The 18,145-nt window shown below is 54.6% G+C and overlaps 1 protein-coding gene across 2 annotated transcripts in view; it reads right to left on the bottom strand.

Moving 5' to 3' along the window:
* Positions 1-18,145, bottom strand: part of camkk1a (calcium/calmodulin-dependent protein kinase kinase 1, alpha a) — a 335,074-nt gene that overhangs the window by 230,459 nt on the left and 86,470 nt on the right. The window lies entirely within an intron of this gene.

The following is an 18,145-nucleotide window of genomic DNA, read 5'->3' as shown; positions in this document are numbered from 1 at the left end:
TGAAGTTATTATCGAATCTATTTTCACCGCCCTTCAGACAGGATATTCCTGATCAAAACAACTTGCTATGTTAACAAAAATGTCTCCTAATCTCTTATTTGGTTCTTTTGCCAATTAGGTTGTATTATTTTAATCATTTTTGTCTACATATGCCTCTGTGAAACACTTTGGGATATTTTGCAAGGTTAAAGACTTTATACGAATGCACATTAATGTAGATGAAAGATTAGTAGTACCTCACAGCCCACTCATTTCAAGAACATTTCTTTCTAAACCATTCCAGTCATGATCATTACAGATCAAGTGCAATTTTGCATTGGATCGGGGGTTATATTAATTGTGGAACCCCATCTTCTGGTTTAACAATCTCCGAACAGCCATGTGAGAATGGCACAGGCTGAGTTTCCAGCTGCTCCATATGGAGGTTATACAACCGACGCTGAGGTGTCCCTGAAGATCTGGGGGGTGGGTGGGCAGTGTGAATACTGTGGGAGGGCGGGGGGAAGGTGGGGCGGTGTGAATAGTCTGTGCAGGGCAGTGTGAATACTCTGAGGCGGTAGGCTGTGTGAATACTCCGGGCGGGGCAGGGTGAATACTCTGGGGTGGGGGCAGTGTGAATACTCTGGGGTGGGGGGGCAGTGTGAATACTCTGGGGCAGGAGGCAGTGTGAATACCCCGGGCGAGGCAGTGTGAATACTCTGGGGCAGGGGGCAGTGCAAATACTCTGGGGCGGGGGGCAGTGTGAATACTCTGGGGCGGGGGGCAGTGTGAATACCACGGGCAAGGCAGTGTGAATACTCTGGGGCAGGGGGCAGTGCAAATACTCCGGGGCGGGGGGGGCAGTGTGAATACTCTGGGGCGGGGGGCAGTGTGAATACTCTGGGGCGGGGGGGCAGTGTGAATACTCTGGGGCGGGGGGGCAGTGTGAATACTCTGGGGCAGGAGGCAGTGTGAATACCCCGAGCAAGGCAGTGTGAATACTCTGGGGCAGGGGGCAGTGCAAATACTCTGGGGCGGGGGGGCAGTGTGAATACTCTGGGGCGGGGGGCAGTGTGAATACTCTGGGGCGGGGGGCAGTGTGAATACTCTGGGGCAGGAGGCAGTGTGAATACTCTGGGGCGGGGGGCAGTGTGAATACTCTGGGGCAGGAGGCAGTGTGAATACCCTGGGCGAGGCAGTGTGAATACTCTGGGGTGGGGGCCAGTGTGAATACTCTGGGGCAGCGGTTCAGTATGAATACTCTGGGGTGGGGGGCAGTGTGAATACCCTGGGCGAGGCAGTATGAATACTCTGGGGTGGGGGCCAGTGTGAATACTCTGGGGCAGCGTCAGTGTGAATACTCTGGGGCGGGGAGGCAGTGTGAACACTCTGAGGTGGGGGGCAGTGTGAATATCCTGGGAGGGGCAGTGTGAATACTCTGGGGCGGGGGGGCAGTGTGAATACCCTGGAGAGGGGAGGTCAGTGTGAATACTCTGGTGGGGGGTGTTGTGTGAATACTCTGGTGGGGGGATCAGTGTGAATACTCTGGAACGGGGGAGTTCAGTGTGAATACTCTGCTGGGGGCGTCAGTGTGAATACTCTGGTGGGGGGGCAGTGTGAATACCACGGGCAGGGCAGTGTGAATACCCTGGGGCAGGGGGCAGTGTAAATACCTTGGAGCGGGAGACAGTGGGATCACCCCGGGTGGGGCAGTGTGAATATTCTGTGTGGCGGGGGAGGTGGTCAGTGTGAATACTCTGGTGGGGGGGCAGTGTGAATGCTCTGGGGTGTGGAGGCAGTGTGAATACTCTGGGGTGTGGGGGCAGTGTTAACACTCTGGGGTGGGGGGCAGTGTGAATACTCTGGGGTGGGGGGCAGTGTGAATACCCTGGGAGGGGCAGTGTGAATACTGTGGGGTGGGTGACAGTGTAAATACCCTGGGAGGGGCAGTGTGAATACTCTGGGGTGGGGGGCAGTGTGAATACCCTGGGAGGGGCGGTGTGAATACTCTGGGGCAGGAGGCAGTATGAATACCCCGGGCAAGGCAGTGTGAATACTCTGGGGCAGGGGGCAGTGCAAAAACTCTGGGGCGGGGGGGCAGTGTGAATACTCTGGGGCGGGGGGCAGTGTGAATACTCTGGGGCGGGGGGGCAGTGTGAATACTCTGCTGGGGGCGTCAGTGTGAATACTCTGGTGGGGGGGCAGTGTGAATACCACGGGCAGGGCAGTGTGAATACCCTGGGGCAGGGGGCAGTGTAAATACCTTGGAGCGGGAGACAGTGGGATCACCCCGGGTGGGGCAGTGTGAATATTCTGTGTGGCGGGGGAGGTGGTCAGTGTGAATACTCTGGGCTGTGGAGGCAGTGTGAATACTCTGGGGTGTGGGGGCAGTGTTAACACTCTGGGGTGGGGGGCAGTGTGAATACTCTGGGGTGGGGGGCAGTGTGAATACCCTGGGAGGGGCAGTGTGAATACTGTGGGGTGGGTGACAGTGTAAATACCCTGGGAGGGGCAGTGTGAATACTCTGGGGTGGGGGGCAGTGTGAATACCCTGGGAGGGGCGGTGTGAATACTCTGGGGCAGGAGGCAGTATGAATACCCCGGGCAAGGCAGTGTGAATACTCTGGGGCAGGGGGCAGTGCAAAAACTCTGGGGCGGGGGGGCAGTGTGAATACTCTGGGGCGGGGGGCAGTGTGAATACTCTGGGGCGGGGTGCAGTGTGAATACTCTGGGGCAGGGGGCAGTGCAAAAACTCTGGGGTGGGGGGCAGTGTGAATACTCTGGGGCAGGAGGCAGTGTGAATACTCTGGGGCGGGGGGCAGTGTGAATACTCTGGGGCAGGAGGCAGTGTGAATACCCTGGGCGAGGCAGTGTGAATACTGTGGGGTGGGGGGCAGTGTGAATACCCTGGGAGGGGCAGTGTGAATACTCTGGGGCGGGGGGCAGTGTGAATACCCTGGAGGGGGGGGGCGGGGGCAGTGTGAATACTCTGGTGGGGGGGCAGTGTGAATGCTCTGCGGCGGGGTTCAGTGTGAATAATCTGGTGGGGGTTTCAGTGTGAATACTCTGGGGCGGGGGGCAGTGTGAATACCCTGGTGGGGGAGGGGTCAGTGTAAATACTCTGGAACAGGGGGCGTCAGTGTGGATACTCTGGTGGGGGGATCAGTGTGAATACTCTGGTGGGGGGTTCAGTGTGAATACTCTGGTGGGGGGTTCAGTGTGAATACTCTGGTGGGGGGATAGTGTGAATACCCCGGGTGGGGGGGGGGGGGGGCAGTATGAAAGCTCTGGGGTGGGGGGGGCAGTGTGAATACCCTGGGAGGGGCAGTGTGAATACTCTGGGGTGGTGGGCAGTGTGAATACTCTAGGGCGGGGGACAGTGTGAACACCCCGGGTGGGGCAGTGTGAATATTCTGTGGGGGTGGGGTGGTCAGTGTGAATACTCTGGGATGGGGGGGCAGTGTGAATACCCTGGGAGGGGCAGTGTGAATACTGTGGGGTGGCAGCAGTGTGAATACCCTGGGAGGGGCAGTGTGAATGCTCTGGGGCGGGGTTCAGTGTGAATAATCCGGTTGGGGGGCGATCAGTGTGAATACTCTGGTGGGGGGATCAGTGTGAATACTCTCAAGCAGGGGGTTCAGTGTGAAAACTCTGGTGGGGGGATCAGTGTGAATACTCTGGTGGGGGCATCAGTGTGAATACTCTGGTGGGGGCATCAGTGTGAATACTCTGGTGGGGGAGCAGTGTGAACACCCCGGGCAGGGCAGTGTGAATACCCTGGGGCAGGGGGCAGTGTGAATACTCTAGGGCGGGGGACAGTGTGAACACCCCAGGTGGGGCAGTGTGAATATTCTGTGGGGGTGGGGTGGTCAGTGTGAATACTCTGGAGTGTGGCGGCAATGTGAATACTCTGGGATGGGGGGGGCAGTGTGAATACCCTGGGAGGGGCAGTGTGAATACTGTGGGGTGGGAACAGTGTGAATACCCTGGGAGGGGCAGTGTGAATACTCTGGGGCGGGGGGGGCAGTGTGAATACCCTGGTGGGGGGGGGGATCAGTGTGAATACTCTGGTGGGGGGGCAGTGTGAATGCTCTGGGGCGAGGTTCAGTGTGAATAATTTGGTGGGGGTTTCAGTGTGAATACTCTGTTGGGGGGGATCAGTGTGAATACTCTGGGGCGGGGCGGTCAGTGTGAATACTCTGGTGGGGGCATCAGTGTGAAAACTCTGGGGCTGGGGGGGCAGTGTGAATACTCTGGGGCGGGGGGCAGTGTGAATATTCTGGGGCGGGAGGCAGTGTGAATACCCTGGGTGAGGCAGTGTGAATACCCCGGGCGGGACAACGTGAATACTCGGGTGGGGGGGCAGTGTGAATACTCTGGAGTGGGGGGGCAGTGTGAATACTCTGGGGCGGGGGGCAGTATGAATACTCTGGGGCGGGGGCCAGTGTGAATACCCTGGAGAGGGGATGTCAGTGTGAATACTCTGGTGGGGGGTGTTGTGTGAATACTCTGGTGGGGGGATCAGTGTGAATACTCTGGAACAGGGGAGTTCAGTGTGAATACTCTGCTGGGGGCGTCAGTGTGAATACTCTGGTGGGGGGGCAGTGTGAATGCTCTGGGGCGGGGTACAGTGTGAATAATCTGGTGGGGGTTTCAGTGTGAATACTCTGTTGGGGGGATCAGTGTGAATACTCTGGGGCGGGGCGGTCACTGTGAATACTCTGGTGGGGGCATCAGTGTGAAAACTCTGGGGCTGGGGGGCAGTGTGAATACTCTGGGACGGGGCGTAGTGTGAATACTCTGGGGCAGGGAGCAGTGTGAATACTCTTGGGTGGGGGGCAGTGTGAATACCCCGGGCGGGACAACGTGAATACTCTGGGGTGGGGGGGGGCAGTGTGAATACTCTGGGGCGGGGGGCAGTGTGAATACTCTGGGGCGGGAGGCAGTGTGAATACCCTGGGCGAGGCAGTGTGAATACTCTGGGGCGGGGGGCAGTATGAATATTCTGGGGCGGGGGCCAGTGTGAATACCCCGGGTGGGGCAGTGTGAATACTCTGGGGCGGAGGGCAGTGTGAATATACTGTGGGGGGGGGGGGGGCGGGTGTGGTCAGTGTGAATACTCTGGGGTGTGGGGGCAATGTGAATACTCTGGGGTGGGGGGCAGTGTGAATACCCTGGGAGGGGCAGTGTGAATACTGTGGGGTGGGGGGGCAGTGTGAATACTCTGGGAGGAGCTGTGTGAATACTCTGGGGCGGGGGGCAGTGTGAATACCCTGGTGGGGGGGGATCAGTGTGAATACTCTGGGGCTGGGGGGCAGTGTGAGTACTCTGGGACGGGGCGCAGTGTGAATACACTGGGGCAGGGAGCAGTGTGAATACTCTTGGGTGGGGGGCAGTATGAATAATCTGGGGCGGGCAGCAGTGTGAATACTCTGGGGCAGGAGGCAGTGTAAATACCCCGGGCGGGACAACGTGAATACTCTGGGGTAGGGGGCAGTGTGAATACTCTGGGGCGGGGGCCAGTGTGAATACTCTGGGGCGGGGAGTAGTGTGAATAATCTGGGGCGGGGAGGCAGTGTGAATATTCTGGGGCGGGGAGCACTGTGAATACCCGGGGAGGGGCAGTGTGAATACTCTGGGGCGGGGGGGCAGTGTGAATACTCTGGGGCGGGAGGCAGTGTGAATACCCTGGGCGAGGTAGTGTGAATACTCTGGGGCGGGGGACAGTATGAATACTCTGGGGTGGGGAGGCAGTGTGAATACTCTGGGGCGGGGGGCAGTGTGAATACCCTGGGGCGGGGGGGCACTGTGAATACTCTGGGGCGGGGGGGCAGTGTGAATACCCAGGGAGGGGCAGTGTGAATACCGTGGTGAGGACTGGTCAGTCTGAATACTCTGGTGGGGGAGCTGTGTGAATGCTCTGGGGCAGGGGGTTCAGTGAGAATACTCTAGTGGGGGATTCAGTATAAATACTCTGGTGGGGGCGTCAGTGTGAATACTCTGGTGGGGGGATCAGTGTAAATACTCTGGTGGGGGGTTCAGTGTGAATACCCTGGTGGGGGGCTCAGTGTGAATACTCTGGTGGGGGGGTAGTGTGAATACCCGGGGGGGGGGGGGGGCAGTGTGAATGCTCTGGGGCGGGGTGCAGTGTGAATACTCTGGGGCAGGGGGCAGTGCAAAAACTCTGGGGTGGGGGGCAGTGTGAATACTCTGGGGCAGGAGGCAGTGTGAATACTCTGGGGCGGGGGGCAGTGTGAATACTCTGGGGCAGGAGGCAGTGTGAATACCCTGGGCGAGGCAGTGTGAATACTGTGGGGTGGGGGGCAGTGTGAATACCCTGGGAGGGGCAGTGTGAATACTCTGGGGCGGGGGGCAGTGTGAATACCCTGGAGGGGGGGGCGGGGGCAGTGTGAATACTCTGGTGGGGGGGCAGTGTGAATGCTCTGCGGCGGGGTTCAGTGTGAATAATCTGGTGGGGGTTTCAGTGTGAATACTCTGGGGCGGGGGGCAGTGTGAATACCCTGGTGGGGGAGGGGTCAGTGTAAATACTCTGGAACAGGGGGCGTCAGTGTGGATACTCTGGTGGGGGGATCAGTGTGAATACTCTGGTGGGGGGTTCAGTGTGAATACTCTGGTGGGGGGTTCAGTGTGAATACTCTGGTGGGGGGATAGTGTGAATACCCCGGGTGGGGGGGTGGGGGGGGGCAGTATGAATGCTCTGGGGTGGGGGGGGCAGTGTGAATACCCTGGGAGGGGCAGTGTGAATACTCTGGGGTGGTGGGCAGTGTGAATACTCTAGGGCGGGGGACAGTGTGAACACCCCGGGTGGGGCAGTGTGAATATTCTGTGGGGGTGGGGTGGTCAGTGTGAATACTCTGGGATGGGGGGGCAGTGTGAATACCCTGGGAGGGGCAGTGTGAATACTGTGGGGTGGCAGCAGTGTGAATACCCTGGGAGGGGCAGTGTGAATGCTCTGGGGCGGGGTTCAGTGTGAATAATCCGGTTGGGGGGCGATCAGTGTGAATACTCTGGTGGGGGGATCAGTGTGAATACTCTCAAGCAGGGGGTTCAGTGTGAAAACTCTGGTGGGGGGATCAGTGTGAATACTCTGGTGGGGGCATCAGTGTGAATACTCTGGTGGGGGCATCAGTGTGAATACTCTGGTGGGGGAGCAGTGTGAACACCCCGGGCAGGGCAGTGTGAATACCCTGGGGCAGGGGGCAGTGTGAATACTCTAGGGCGGGGGACAGTGTGAACACCCCAGGTGGGGCAGTGTGAATATTCTGTGGGGGTGGGGTGGTCAGTGTGAATACTCTGGAGTGTGGCGGCAATGTGAATACTCTGGGATGGGGGGGGCAGTGTGAATACCCTGGGAGGGGCAGTGTGAATACTGTGGGGTGGGAACAGTGTGAATACCCTGGGAGGGGCAGTGTGAATACTCTGGGGCGGGGGGGCAGTGTGAATACCCTGGTGGGGGGGGGGATCAGTGTGAATACTCTGGTGGGGGGGCAGTGTGAATGCTCTGGGGCGAGGTTCAGTGTGAATAATTTGGTGGGGGTTTCAGTGTGAATACTCTGTTGGGGGGGATCAGTGTGAATACTCTGGGGCGGGGCGGTCAGTGTGAATACTCTGGTGGGGGCATCAGTGTGAAAACTCTGGGGCTGGGGGGGCAGTGTGAATACTCTGGGGCGGGGTGCAGTGTGAATATTCTGGGGCGGGAGGCAGTGTGAATACCCTGGGTGAGGCAGTGTGAATACCCCGGGCGGGACAACGTGAATACTCGGGTGGGGGGGCAGTGTGAATACTCTGGAGTGGGGGGGCAGTGTGAATACTCTGGGGCGGGGGGCAGTATGAATACTCTGGGGCGGGGGCCAGTGTGAATACCCTGGAGAGGGGATGTCAGTGTGAATACTCTGGTGGGGGGTGTTGTGTGAATACTCTGGTGGGGGGATCAGTGTGAATACTCTGGAACAGGGGAGTTCAGTGTGAATACTCTGCTGGGGGCGTCAGTGTGAATACTCTGGTGGGGGGGCAGTGTGAATACCACGGGCGGCGCAGTGTGAATACCCTGGGGCAGGGGGCAGTGTAAATACTCTGGGGCGGGGGACAGTGTGAACACCCCGGGTGGGGCAGTGTGAATATTCTGTGTGGCGGGGGGGTGGGGGGGTGGTCAGTGTGAATACTCTGGTGGGGGGGCAGTGTGAATGCTCTGGGGCGGGGTACAGTGTGAATAATCTGGTGGGGGTTTCAGTGTGAATACTCTGTTGGGGGGATCAGTGTGAATACTCTGGGGCGGGGCGGTCACTGTGAATACTCTGGTGGGGGCATCAGTGTGAAAACTCTGGGGCGGGGGGGCAGTGTGAATACTCTGGGACGGGGCGTAGTGTGAATACTCTGGGGCAGGGAGCAGTGTGAATACTCTTGGGTGGGGGGCAGTGTGAATACCCCGGGCGGGACAACGTGAATACTCTGGGGTGGGGGGGGGCAGTGTGAATACTCTGGGGCGGGGGGCAGTGTGAATACTCTGGGGCGGGAGGCAGTGTGAATACCCTGGGCGAGGCAGTGTGAATACTCTGGGGCGGGGGGCAGTATGAATATTCTGGGGCGGGGGCCAGTGTGAATACCCCGGGTGGGGCAGTGTGAATACTCTGGGGCGGAGGGCAGTGTGAATATACTGTGGGGGGGGGGGGGTGTGGTCAGTGTGAATACTCTGGGGTGTGGGGGCAATGTGAATACTCTGGGGTGGGGGGCAGTGTGAATACCCTGGGAGGGGCAGTGTGAATACTGTGGGGTGGGGGGCAGTGTGAATACTCTGGGAGGAGCTGTGTGAATACTCTGGGGCGGGGGGCAGTGTGAATACCCTGGTGGGGGGGGATCAGTGTGAATACTCTGGGGCTGGGGGGCAGTGTGAGTACTCTGGGACGGGGCGCAGTGTGAATACACTGGGGCAGGGAGCAGTGTGAATACTCTTGGGTGGGGGGCAGTGTGAATAATCTGGGGCGGGCAGCAGTGTGAATACTCTGGGGCAGGAGGCAGTGTAAATACCCCGGGCGGGACAACGTGAATACTCTGGGGTAGGGGGCAGTGTGAATACTCTGGGGCGGGGGCCAGTGTGAATACTCTGGGGCGGGGAGTAGTGTGAATAATCTGGGGCGGGGAGGCAGTGTGAATATTCTGGGGCGGGGAGCACTGTGAATACCCGGGGAGGGGCAGTGTGAATACTCTGGGGCGGGGGGGCAGTGTGAATACTCTGGGGCGGGAGGCAGTGTGAATACCCTGGGCGAGGTAGTGTGAATACTCTGGGGCGGGGGACAGTATGAATACTCTGGGGTGGGGAGGCAGTGTGAATACTCTGGGGCGGGGGGCAGTGTGAATACCCTGGGGCGGGGGGGCACTGTGAATACTCTGGGGCGGGGGGGCAGTGTGAATACCCAGGGAGGGGCAGTGTGAATACCGTGGTGAGGACTGGTCAGTCTGAATACTCTGGTGGGGGAGCTGTGTGAATGCTCTGGGGCAGGGGGTTCAGTGTGAATACTCTAGTGGGGGATTCAGTATAAATACTCTGGTGGGGGCGTCAGTGTGAATACTCTGGTGGGGGGATCAGTGTAAATACTCTGGTGGGGGGTTCAGTGTGAATACCGTGGTGGGGGGCTCAGTGTGAATACTCTGGTGGGGGGGTAGTGTGAATACCCGGGGGGGGGGGGCAGTGTGAATGCTCTGGGGTAGGGGGGCAGTGTGAATACCCTGGGACGGGCAGTGTGAATACCCTGGGGCGGTGGGCAGTGTGAATACCCTGGTGAGGGCTGGTCAGTCTGAATACTCTGGTGGGGGGGCTGTGTGAATGCTCTGGGGCAGGGTTCAGTGTGAATAATCCGGTTGGGGGGCGATCAGTGTGAATACTCTGGTGGGAGGATCAGTGTGAATACTCTGGAGCAGGGGGTTCAGTGTGAATACTCTGGTGGGGGGATCAGTGTGAATACTCTGGAGCAGGGGGTTCAGTGTGAATACTCTGGTGGGGGGATCAGTGTGAATACTCTGGAGCAGGGGTTTCAGTGTGAATATTCTGGTGGGGGGATCAGTGTGAATACTCTGTTGGGGGCGTCAGTGTGAATACTCTGGTGGGGGGATCAGTGTAAATACTCTGGTGGGGGGTTCAGTGTGAATACTCTGGTGGGGGGGCTGTGTGAATGCTCTGGGACAGGGTTCAGTGTGAATAATCCGGTTGGGGCGCGATCAGTGTGAATACTCTGGTGGGGGGATCATTGTGAATACTCTGGAGCAGGGGGTGCAGTGTGAATACTCTGGTGGGGGGATCAGTGTGAATAATCTGGAGCAGGGGGTTCAGTGTGAATACTCTGGTGGGGGGATCAGTGTGAATACTCTGGTGTGGGGGCAGTGTGAATACCCTGGGTGAGGCAGTGTGAATACTCTGGGGCGGGAGGCAGTGTGAATACCCTGGGTGAGGCAGTGTGAATACTCTGGGGCGTGGGGCAGTGTGAATAATCTGGGGCGGGAGGCAGTGTGGATACCCTGGGCGAGGTAGTGTGAATACTCTGGGGCGGGGGACAGTATGAATACCCTGGGAGGGGCAGTGTGAATACTCTGGGGCGGGGGGGCAGTATGAATACCCTGGGAGGGGCAGTGTGAATACTCTGGGGCGGGGGGCAGTGTGAATACTCTGGGGCGGGGGGCAGTGTGAATACTCTGGGGCGGGGGAGCAGTGTGAATAATCTGGGGCGGGGAGCAGTGTGAATAATCTGGGGCGAGGGGCAGTGTGAATACTCTGAGGCGGGGGGCAGTGTGAATACTCTGGGGCGGGGGGCATTGTGAATACTCTGGGGTGGGGGGGCAGTGTGAATACCCTGGGAAGGGCAGTGTGAATACTCTGGGGCGGGGGGGCAGAGTGAATACCCTGGTGAGGGATGGTCAGTCTGAATACCCTGGTGGGGGGGCTGTGTGAATGCTCTGGGGCAGGGTTCAGTGTGAATAATCTGGTGGGGAAGGGGTCAGTGTAAATACTCTGGAGCAGGGGGCGTCAGTGTGAATACTCTGGTGGGGGGATCAGTGTGAATACTCTGGTGGGGGGTTCAGTGAGAATACTCTGGTGGGGGGTTCAGTGTGAATACTCTGGTGGGAGGATAGTGTGAATACCCCGGGTTGGGGGGGGGGGGCAGTGTGAATGCTCTGGGGCGGGGGGGCAGTGTGAATACCCTGGGAGGGGCAGTGTGAATACTCTGGGGCGGGGGACAGTGTGAATACTCTAGGTCGGGGGACAGTGTGAACACCCCGGGTGGGGCAGTGTGAATATTCTGTGGGGGTGGGGTGGTCAATGTGAATACTCTGGGGTGTGGGGGCAATGTGAATACTCTGGGATGGGGGGCAGTGTGAATACCCTGGGAGGGGCAGTGTGAATACTGTGGGGTGGGGGACAGTGTGAATACTCTGGTGGGGGGGCAGTGTGAATGCTCTGGGGCAGGGTTCAGTGTGAATAATCTGGTGGGGGTTTCAGTGTGAATACTCTGTTGGGGGGATCAGTGTGAATACTCTGGGGCTGGGGGGCAGTGTGAATACTCTGGGGCGGGGCGCAGTGTGAATACTCTGGGGCAGGGAGCAGTGTGAATACTCTGGGGTGGGGGGCAGTGTGAATATTCTGTGGGGGGGGGTGGTCAGTGTGAATACTCTGGGGTGGGGGGCAGTGTGAATACCCTGGGAGGGGCAGTGTGAATACTGTGGGGTGGGGGGCAGTGTGAATACCCTGGGAGGGGCAGTGTGAATACTCTGGGGCGGGGGGCAGTGTGAATACCCTGGTGGGGGGGGGGATCAGTGTGAATACTCTGGTGGGGGGGCAGTGTGAATACTCTGGGGCGGGGCGGTCAGTGTGAATACTCTGGTGGGGGCATCAGTGTGAATACTCTGGGGCCGGGGGGCAGTGTGAATACTCTGGGGCGGGGTGCAGTGTGAATACTCTGGGGCAGGGAGCAGTGTGAATACTCTTGGGTGGGGGGCAGTGTGAATAATCTGGGGCGGGGAGCAGTGTGAATACTCTGGGGCAGGAGGCAGTGTGAATACTCCGGGCGGGACAACGTGAATACTCTGGGGTGGGGGGGCAGTGTGAATACTCTGGGGCGGGGGGCAGTATGAATATTCTGGGGCGGGGGCCAGTGTGAATACTCTGGGGCGGGGAGTAGTGTGAATAATCTGGGGCGGGGAGGCAGTGTGAATACTCTGTGGCAGGGGGCAGTGTGAATACCCTGGGAGGGGCAGTGTGAATGCCCTGGGGCGGGGGGGCATTGTGAATACTCTGGGATGGGAGGCAGTGTGAATACCCTGGGCGAGGTAGTGTGAATACTCTGAGGCGGGGGACAGTATGAATACCCTGGTGAGGGCTGGTCAGTCTGAATACTCTGGTGGGGGGGCTGTGTGAATGCTCTGGGGCAGGGGGTTCAGTGTGAATACTCTGGTGGAGGGTTCAGTATAAATACTCTGGTGGGGTCGTCAGTGTGAATACTCTGGTGGGGGGATCAGTGTAAATACTCTGGTGGGGGGTTCAGTGTGAATACTCTGGTGGGGGTCTCAGTGTGAATACTTTGGTGGGGGATGTAATGTGAATACCCTGGGGCAGTGGGCAGTGTGAATATCCTGGTGAGGGCTGGTCAGTCTGAATACTCTGGTGGGGGGGCTGTGTGAATGCTCTGGGGCAGGGTTCAGTGTGAATAATCCGGTTGGGGGGCGATCAGTGTGAATACTCTGGTGGGAGGATCAGTGTGAATACTCTGGAGCAGGAGGTTCAGTGTGAATACTCTGGTGGGGGGATCAGTGTGAATACTCTGGTGGGGGGATCAGTGTGAATACTCTGGAGCAGGGGGTTCAGTGTGAATACTCTGGTGGGGGGATCAGTGTGAATACTCTGGTAGGGGGATCAGTGTGAATACTCTGGAGCAGGGGGTTCAGTGTGAATACTCTGGTGGGGGGCTCAGTGTGAATACTCTGGTGTGGGGGCAGTGTGAATATCCTGGGTGAGGCAGTGTGAATACTCTGGGGCGGGAGGCAGTGTGAATACCCTGGGTGAGGCAGTGTGAATACTCTGGGGCGGGGGGCATTGTGAATACTCCAGGCGGGGCAGTGTGAATACTCTGGGGCGGGGGACAGTGTGAATACCCTGGGGCAGGAGGGTCAGTGTGAATACTCTGGTGGGGGGTTCAGTGTGAATACTCTGGGGCAGGAGGGTCAGTGTGAATACTCTGGTGGGGGGTTCAGTGTGAATATTCTGGGGCAGGAGGGTCAGTGTGAATACTCTGGTGGGGGGTTCAGTGTGAATACTCTGGCGGGGGGGTCAGTGTGAATACTCTGGCGGGTGGGGGCAGTGTGAATAGTCTGGGGCGAGGGGCAGTGTGAATACTTTGGTGGGGGGTTCAGTGTGAATACTCTGGAGCAGGGGTGTCAGTGTGAATACTTTGGTGGGGGGTTCAGTGTACCCTGGGTGGAGCGGGGGGGGCAGTGTGAATGCCCTTGGCGGGAGGGCCAGGGTAGGGGGCCACTGTCACTTTCAGCTTCATACTTTGCCAAAGCTGCTCACTCGAGGACTCGGATCTCCCCCTTGTCAATGAGAAAGCCTGCTGCACTGGGCTCACATGTTTGGAATATCCAGTTGGCTGGTACGTCACTGGGTACCCACAGAGGTCTTACTTCCAAATAAGCACTCATGCTGATGGTAATTCAAACTGCTTTGGTTTACAGAATCCCTTCTTCCGTCAAAGAATAACAAAAGAACACAAGAGAAGTATAAAGTTTCTCATTCCAATCATTGGGCCTAGTAATGTTTAGTTAACAATGTGCCAGAGCAAACATATCCATGGGGCCACATGCCAGAGAGAACAGAGAACTCAGGCCTACCTTCCCAGAGTCAACAGTCCTGGTTCAACCAGTTAATATTGTTGACTAACAGCACAGAGAACATAGCTTCCCATTGCTTGCCCAGCTGGGACCACCCTACCCTTTAGGGCAATGCTGCTCAGGGTTATCTGCAGCTGAGTAAGAAGAATCCCAGCCCACACTGACAAGTCTACACCTTGAGGGTTCCATCAGTGAACCAGGCTAAGTGGGCAGTCATAAAGATACCGTGGAATACCTCAACTCTAGACACAGCATCTTAATACAGCCCCCACTGCCCTTATGTCAGCATGCATAAGGCTGACAAGGCCCACCAATCAATGATCCTCCTGGCTGCCACAGCTTCCCTCAGTTTAACTTGCTGTTCCAACCGCAGTCCAGTGATGACCAGCACCGAATAGAGGCTAAGTCATCCCAAGTCTTAATCTCTAAGTGCGGTACGGGACCAAAGAGTTCTGGAGATGCAGATACACAAATCACAGAAAATGGCACCCTAATCAGGCCATGAAGGAAAAGCAATCCAAGCACTGGGGTTGATATTTCCAGAGACAGAACTGAAAAGTAGAGGAGTTATGTAATCGAACCTTGATTAGATAACACTGTGAAATTGAGCAGCGAGCAACTAGATGTCACTTGAATACCTTCTATGCAGCAGTCTGATGGTAGGAGAGTGAAATGGATCAGTGAGTGTGTAAACAGAGAGTGAAACGGATTGGTGTATAAATCGAGAGTGAAACGGATCGGTGTGTAAGCGGGGAGTGAAATCGATCGGTGTGTAAATGAAGATTGAAATCGATTGGTGTGTAAATGGAGAGTGAAATTGATTGGTGTGTAAATGGGGAATGAAATCAATTGGTGTGTAAACTGACAGTGAGATCAAACGGTGTGTAAAGGGAAGTGAAAACAATCGGTGTGTAAACGGAGAGTGAAATCAATCGGTGTGTAAGTGGGGAGTGAAATCAATCGGTGTGTAAGCAGGGAGCGAAAGCAATCAATATGTAAACGGAGAGTGAAATCGATCGGTGTGTAAACTGAGAGTGAAATCCATTTGGTGTGTAAATGGAGAGTGAAATCGATCATTGTGTAAACGGAGAGTGAAATCAATCTGTGTGTAAACGGTGAGTGAAATGATCAGTGTGTAATCGGGGAGTGAAATCAATCAGTGTGGAAACTGAGAGTGAAATCGATCGGTGTGTAAACTGAGAGTGAAATCCGTTGGTGTGTAAATGGAGAGTGAAATCGATCAGTACATAAATGGAGAGTGAAATTGATCAGTGTGCAAATGGAAAGTGAATCGATCAGTGTGCACACGGGAAGTGAAATTGATCAGTGTGTAAATTGAGAGTGAAACGATCAGTGTGTAAACGGAAATTGAAATCGATCGGTGTATAAATGGAGAGTGACATCGATCAGTGTGTAAATGGAGAGTGAAATCAATCAGTGTGTAAATGGAGAGTGAAATCGATCGGTGTGTAAATGGAGAGTGAAATCAATCAGTGTGTAAATGGAGCGTGAAATCTACCAGTGTGTAAACCGACAGTGAAATTGATCGGTCTGTAACTGGAGTGAAACCGATCGGTTTGTAAACAGATAGTGAAATCGCTCAGTGTATAAACAGAGTGAAATCAATCAGTGTGTAATCAGAGTGAAATCGATCAGTGTGTAAATGTAATGAAATCGATTGGTGTGTAAATGGAGTGAAATTGATTGGTGCGTAAACAGAGAGTTAAATCGATATAAAAGCAAAAAACTGCGGATGCTGGAAATCCAAAACAAAAACAGAAACAGAAATACCTGGAAAAACTCAGCAGGTCTGGCAGCATCGGCGGAGAAGAGCAAAGTTGACATTTCGAGTCCTCATGACCCTTCAACAGAACTAAGTAGAAATAGGAAAGGGGTGAAATATAAACTGGTTTAAGGGGGGGGGGGGGGTGGTTTGTTGGGACAAGCAGCCAGTAATAGGTGGAGATAACCAAAAGATGTTGTGACATCTTTTGGTTATCTCCGCCTATTACTGGCTGCTTGTCCCAACATACCCCCCCCAAACTCCCCAAACCAGCTTATATTTCACCCCTTTCCTATTTTTACTTAGTTCTGTTGAAGGGTCATGAGGACTCGAAACGTCAACTTTGCTCTCTGCCGATGCTGCCAGACCTGCTGAGTTTTTCCAGGTATTTCTGTTTCTGTTTTTGTTTTGAGTTAAATCGATAGGTGTGTAAACCAGGTGTGAAATTGACTGATGTGTAAACAGAGAGTGGAACTGATCGATGTGTAAACAGAGTAAAATGGATCAGTGTGTAAAATAGGAGGTTGCTCCAATTCTGTCAGTTTGCCCCTGCATTAATTTAAACACTCTCTCCTCCTGCTTGCAAAACTGAACATCACTTGAGGACAATCTATTATATTAATAGGGCACCACGCAGAGGAACATTATCCGATCTCAGGAGACACTCTACTGAACGAGTATAGCTTACACATTGGAAACTCCTGGATAAAGTGAGTCATTACTAGGAAGAAAAAAATTTACAGGCTGAATAACAGAGAAGTACAGGCAGGCACACTGCTAATGGAACAATACATCACCCAGAGTGTTAAATGGGAAAATTAAATGTGGGAACAGAATAGCAAACTAGATTAACAAAAGGGGCACTGCAAGTGAAAGGTATTAATGTGTAAATTGTGTTGTAAAGTCTAGATAAAAATGAGAGTACCTAGCCACAGTGTAACTCCACATGATTACAAGTAATTACATATTATTCACTGATGTAACCTCATATTGCAATTCCAATCAATGCAATGCTGTCAAAGCTACAAGAAATGGGCACCGTGTTTTCTAAAGCCTTCTACGACATCTCTGGGAAGGGGTGAAGCCAGACACTGCAAATTATTCTAATTACCTTGGGGTTTAAGATTTTACTGAGTTAGACTCCAGCCAGCAGAATAATTAAACACACATTCCGTTGGCCCTTGAAGATACTAATCAGCCTCCAGCTCCTGACATCCCCATCAATTTCAGAAATAGCTCAATGTAATTAAAAGCATACTTTAAAATTCTCTGCTGCCTGGGGTTTTGAGAGTGGAATAGTGCTCTCTTCCTTTGAGCATCATCACTACCCATGAATTTCTAAGCCCCAACATGGAGGGAGCTTATTAACGAGTTTGAATAAATTTAGCTGACCAGCATTGCACAAGTAAATCATCTCAGCAGCAGATTTGCTGGTTTTGGGCCTAGCTTCCTATAGCTCGGTTTCAATAGCCTGACAGAACATAACAGCTGACAATATACCATTTCATATCATAGAATCACAAAGGACAGAAGGAGGCCAATCAATTTACTCCATGCCCATGTGCCAATGGCTAATACTCCACTGAATGCCACTCTGTTACACAACACCTTGTCTTCACCCACCATTCCACCGGCCTCTGTATTCAACCTATCATCTTCCGTCACCTCCAGTGTGATGCCACCACAAAACACATCCTCCCCATCTCCACTCCCCTCTCAGCATTCCCAAGGGACAATTCTCATTGCAAAACCCTAGTCCATTCATTAATCAGCGCCTACCCCCACATATCCCCTCCCTTTCCCTGGAAGCCTTTCCAGGTAGGCGTAGGAGTTGCAACATCTGCACTTTACCTCCTCCCTTCCCACTACCCAAAGCCCCAAACCCCCTTCCAGGTGAGACAGTGATTTACTTGTACTTCTTTCAATGTAGTGTACTATACTCACAATTCACAAAGTGGCTCGCTCTACACTAGGGAGACCAAACGCAGAGTGAGTGGCCGCTTTGCAGAACACTTCTGTTCAGCCCACAAAATGATCCCGAGCTTCCTGTCAATCTAACTGCCTGCCCCCACTCTGACCTCTGTCCTTGGGCTCCTACACTGTTCCAATGAAGCTCAACACAAGATCGAAGAACAGTGCCCATCTTTTGATTAAGCACAACTTATAGCCTTCTGGATTCAACAATGTGTTTAACAATTTCAGATAATAATCGCAGCCCATTTCTTTTGGAATAGAGGCTCTTGGTGATGATATTGCTGTTGTCATTTACACCTCCTCTCCAGGTGTTGTTTCTTTAATTGTCCCTACCACCATCTTCTTTCGTCTATCACCATCATCCCTTTTGTTATTTAATCTCTCCTGCCTACCACACTCCTTCCCTTTTATTTTTTCCTCCCCCCCTTTCCCTGCCTCTGGACTTGCTTCAAACCTGATCCATTTCCAACTTTTTCCAGTTCTGACGAAAGTTCACCAACCTGAAAATGTTAACTC

The sequence above is a fragment of the Carcharodon carcharias genome, chromosome 10 (genome assembly GCF_017639515.1).
Source record: "Carcharodon carcharias isolate sCarCar2 chromosome 10, sCarCar2.pri, whole genome shotgun sequence".
Taxonomy (NCBI): domain Eukaryota; kingdom Metazoa; phylum Chordata; class Chondrichthyes; order Lamniformes; family Lamnidae; genus Carcharodon; species Carcharodon carcharias.
The sequence above is the reverse complement of the archived record's forward strand: the minus strand, read 5'-3'. Positions and strand labels throughout refer to the sequence as shown.